The sequence below is a fragment of the Lactuca serriola genome, chromosome 2, assembly GCF_051521515.1.
Source record: "Lactuca serriola cultivar US96UC23 chromosome 2, Lser_US96UC23_V15, whole genome shotgun sequence".
Taxonomy (NCBI): domain Eukaryota; kingdom Viridiplantae; phylum Streptophyta; class Magnoliopsida; order Asterales; family Asteraceae; genus Lactuca; species Lactuca serriola.
The window spans coordinates 221,724,845-221,730,304 of NC_136409.1; the positions used below are offsets into that span (position 1 = coordinate 221,724,845).

Genomic DNA, 5,460 nt, shown 5'->3' on the forward strand with positions numbered 1-5,460 from the left:
ATCACAATTTTAATTCACGTTTGTACTTCTTTACATGAGTAGTTCTCATGGTTTGAATATTTTATTTTACAATTTGGTTGATTAGGTTTCATTTTATTTTATATTTATCTAAAATTACTCTTTTATTTTTATTATATACTTCTTAATTATACTATCCTTAGCTACAGTAAAGTGGCTAAAAATTTGACAAAATTGGTCCACAACTTTTCATATTTTCATTGGTTAAGAGTTTTGCCACAAGAGTTTGTCATATTGGCAATTTAGTCCCTAAACATTCATCTGCATTGTACCGTTAGATACGTCTCATTCTTTCCTTCCCTCTTCTAACATAATTGATACGTGGCGCTGGTTTTAGCTTTAATCTCTGCAACGCGTTCATCTTGTGTTCGTCACCGCCTGTCTCGCCCAATATCTATCGTCCACCGTGATTGCTCACCTCCTCACCCCTAATTGCATCGATTTCAATATGCAGAAACTTTTTTTTCAATCTCTTTCTTTTTTCTCTATCGCTCCACATTTACACCGTCCTTAAACCAACCAACCCATCGATCGTCTCCACCGCCTATCCCTTCTTCTTCGTCACCACCTACTGGTGTAGCAACGGATATCTCCTTTGAGTTTCTTGATTCCAATGAGATGCGGACAACTGATACCCCACCGCTTCGATTATAGTTCACCGTTCCAGATGTGGCTGTCCACCGCCACACAAGCCTAATATGAATAATTGTCACCGACTCAACATCCACCACCGATCCAAATACCTCCCTCGGACACTTCCGATTTTCAATGTGGACTCCAAGCACCTCTTTTCTCACGTCCACGGTCGCAGATGGAAGGATGGATTGCGATGGTTTCGCCTACCCGATATGGGTACCGTTCACCTTCTACCGCCATTCTTCTCTACTTATCTTTTTCACATAAGCTTTCGATAACGATGTTTCTTCATGTCCTCTTCATTTGTCACTCACCACCACACCACCTGAAGCTTGGTGCAACTGTGTTACTGTGATGTCGTGTGCTGGAAAACGACCGTCGCTTTCTCTTATTCATCACTCTTATGAGAACATTGTTGGTAGTCCTTTCCTATTTAACCGAATTTCATATTCCCTATTCTAATTTTGGAGAAACCTAATCTATGAAAAAGAAACTAATTTTATCCTTATTAGATACATTTTTTGTACAAATTTAGCAGCTTTGAAGATGCACACCAACTACTCGATGAAATGACTGAAAGAATCTGTAAGCTTATTTTTTTTCATATCACTGCAACTTTAATTGTCACCTGTTTTCGGTTCTTATTTTATAAACCAAAACCAATCCGAAATCCAAAATAATAATTCGGTTTTGTTGAAAACCAATCAAAAAATCCGAATATCCGAACCAAATTGTCCAATCCAAATTGTCCAATTGGATAATTCGGTTTTATCCGAATAGTGAACAGTCCTAGCAACAACTTCTAATCAATAAAGTTGTAGGATATGATATAATTTTCATGAAGAATGTACTGAATTCTCCAGGTTAACATTTAAATAAAGTTTTTGGCATGAATTTGTAAGTTATAATTATATCATTAGGTGCATCTTGTCATTTATTTAATTTTTATTTTTTTTTTTGAAATCTGATGCAGGCTACTTGTATAATTACCAGGCACAAGCCTTCTACAATCTTACATATGTACAACAACAAGAAAGGTCACAAAGGTTTGGAGGTTTGCCACTTTTACCATTTATTAAATGTACCAAATCGCAAGATCTTTATTGATTTGTTTATAATAGCATTCTACTGTTATTTCTCTCTATGCATGTATCTTAATAAATTGGATCCAAATAATGAATCTATAATAGGATATATTCAGCTTAGTTCGTCTTTTATTTATATTTTTCTATCATTCCTTTAATTTTAGAATCTTATATATATATATATATATATATATATATATATATATATATATATATATATATATATATATATATATATATATATATATATATATATGTTCGTTGTGAGGAATTCATCATGGGTTCTCATCATTTTCGGTTTTATAAATGTTTACCTACAAAGAAGTATAAGTATGCTGTTATATTTTCCATTTAGCCCTTTAATTTTATTCTTGGTTTACCTGCTAATTCAAATTCTTTAGTAAATATTTCATATGAATTTGTCTCTTCAATTGTAGGAAAATGTGGCGACCACTTCTAACCCTTTTCTCTTTCCACGTTATATTTTGTTATCGATTTTATTGCAGCTTTATAGATGGGCAAAATGAGGTGATTTTAGTAAAAAAAATCTGAGTATGTAAGACTATAATACCCTTTTAGAACCATAAGTTACAATAAATCTGACTTTAATTAAAAACTAATGTACTTTGTTAATGGTTGCTTTCTCACAAGTAATGGAAACTACTACATTATGAAAGTAAAAAAAAATTATATGTTAAACTAATAGTTATGTTCTTTGTTAACGTTTTTTTTTACAGACTTTTGAATGAAAAGAGAACCCTCTTCAAGAGTACCTTCAATGGGCTGAAATTCTTGAAAAGGCGATTGTCAAACATGATAGAGGTGCACATTCTTCTGTCTATTGTTGTATATGACTAAACCTATGTTTAAAATTTCTAATTTAACTTATAACTTTAATTATTTTTTAACTTTTCCTTACAACTTTCCAACATAAATCTCATATATTTTAGCTTAATATGTATGCTGAAGCTCAAAAATTCACCATCAAAGAGGGTGCAAAAGAATGCATAAAAAAACATTATGTTTTCCATGAATCAGAATCAATATGAACACTTGAAATAAAGACCAAAATTTAAAAGTATCCATCACCTAAATTGATCACATTTGTTAGTGACAAGGACCTCCTGTCATCTTAGCCCAGGCAAGTATTCTTTTTTTTTTTTTTTAATTTGTTAAATATTTTTTAGTATTTCTTAGAATACATCATGATAAAATTGGTTTTTGCAGAGCACAAAGTTTCAAATGACTTCATTTATTTTGCTTAAAAAAGACATATTTTGTCTTTTTAGTCAAACATATTTACCGTTATTATCTTTTACTACAGTCTCATAGCTATCAGTCTAATGTGCCTATTCGTACGTATCTGGTAGCCATGTATGTAGGGGTAGAATCGGTAATTTGACAGCAAGAGGAGGATTTTTTTTAAATAAATAAAGCAAGACCTTCCCTGAGTCGCCTATAGTAAGGAGTTTCTTTTCCAACAGGTATAATATATGCTGGGTGTGGCAATTTTTTAGTTTGGATGTATAGACAACAATTAAAACTCTTAATAGAATACCGATAACAAATGAAATCTATCTTTATGTGTTATAACATGAAATTAGTTCATCTTTAAGTGATAAAAGATGAATTTCTTTATCGTTACGTGATGAAAGATGATTTTAACTACTATGACATAGAATTGCATCATCAATTTTTTATTCTGCCCTAATATAGCATTGTACCTTTATTTCACTTAAACTACAATAGCATAATGTACAAACATATAAAAGTACAATTTTTAACTACATTCAACACTTTGGCAACACTTATGCTTTTTATGGTCTGTTTTGTTGCCAAATTAGAGGTAAGAAGTTTTGTTTTCTGTTACTCTAATGTAGATTACTATTTATCGTGTTCAGTATGATTATGCTAAATTTGATCCTATGTTAAAGTACTCATTTATTAAGATTTATAGTATTGAAATTAAATATTTTGTCTGTGGAATTATAACAGGCGAGAGAAATCATTGCAGTGTTGGATATTGATGTACTATTTTACTCTTTCCCAAGAAATGACCAGACTCTTCGGCCCCAAGTTAGCCAGATGCAAGTTCACCATCAAAAGATGCTTTACTTGAAGAGACTTGCAAAAAGTATGATTAAGCAACCTCTTTAAACCCTAGACTTCATGGTGTATGCATTTCCAGTCCCTATATTTTAATCAAGCTGTATGATATTTTTACTAAAATGATTGATTTGTATGATTATATATCTATTGCCATATCTGATCCAGAATTGTGGAAGCAGGTTTTAGACCTTTACATTATATTAATGATTTTTCTTCCATTTTATGCATTTATATGTGTTACAATTGTTCTGGTTCTATTAATATTGCATGCAACAAATAATTAACAAAAAGTTGTTCAACTAAATTGGTAAAGTCCCTAGGTAACTTTGAGAAATCGTTAGGGCGTGTTTGCTTTTCGGATTCGGTGGAATTGGAATTTGTGATTACATTCCATATGGTCTTTGGTTGCCAAATGGATGGAATTCAACTCGACTGGAATTCTTTAAATTGAAATTTAGATGAGTTTCACCATACCTAGGGGAGGGTAGAAGAAATTCAGTTCCTTTTATTTTAAAGACCAAAATTGTCTTGAAATATATGTACATAGTTAGAACAGTAATACTGCTTTGTAAATTGGATAATACTTGCAACAATACAAATTAACTTTTCACTAAAGGCTCAGCAAAGCGGGGCACTCATCTAGTTTATATTAATATTTTATATATAAAAACTCACCCCTACATTAAATCACCCTTACCCTAGTGACATAAACCACAAACCTTCCTTGCTACCCCCCGTCTCTTGGCGTTCATCTAAATCTTTTTTCATGGCTATCTACACTTGTACACTACTTACTATTTAATTAGACGAATATCCATACATTACACAAAGTAAATTTATTATATAGATAAAATTTGATGAATATATATTGTTGAAAATTCATATTATTGTCATTAACTATGAAATAATAGCTTTTACAATATGTTTATATGTAAAGTTATAAGTATTTAATTTGAACGGTATAAAAAATAAACATAGGTTAGAATTAAATCAGTTAATGATATCTATGTGTCTTACTCGTAAATAAAATTCTTGATTTAGTGTTATTTTTAAATTTTGTTATGATCAAATGATTTCAAAATTATTTATAAAAAACTAAAATTTATGTATACAGTTTTGTTTGTATTTATTTCATATTAACCAATTTATGTATTATTAGAATAGTGAAAGTTTCAAAGTAATACGACGAACAAAATTTGTTTCTTTTATTGTAATGATATGATATGATTTATAATATGTTAATTCTTTTATTATATCAAAAATCAGATGCAAACATTAAATTTTAAAAATAATAGAATTAGAAAAAAAATCACATTACCTTCTAGTGTGTCATTAATCCATTTTCGCACATTAATTGTGGAATATTAAAATTAGAGAAAATTACAAAAATAACCATTTTTACTAATTACTTTAAAAATTTAGCCCAAAAAAATGCAAAAATAACCACCTAAATCGCAGATGGCAATGTCTCATCTACGATTTTGCTCTTCCATCTGCTAAGGTACAAGCGCCTAAAGCACAATGCTTTAGGCATTTGTACCTTCGCAGATGGAATAGTCCATCTACGAAATTCCTATTCCACCTGTGATTTTCCAAAATAAAAAGTATAAAA

The 5,460-nt window shown here is 30.6% G+C and overlaps 1 long non-coding RNA gene across 2 annotated transcripts; it reads left to right on the forward strand.

Moving 5' to 3' along the window:
* Positions 1–305: 305 nt before the first annotated feature.
* On the forward strand, positions 306–4,052 carry LOC145088638 (uncharacterized). Of its 2 annotated transcripts, XR_013701189.1 has the most exons (4): positions 306–1,517; positions 1,628–1,708; positions 2,477–3,223; positions 3,735–4,052. It is a non-coding gene; the product is annotated as an uncharacterized LOC145088638 (long non-coding RNA). The 2 variants fall into 2 exon arrangements; XR_013701188.1 differs by having other exon boundaries at positions 2,477–4,052.
* The last annotated feature ends 1,408 nt before the right edge of the window (positions 4,053–5,460 follow it).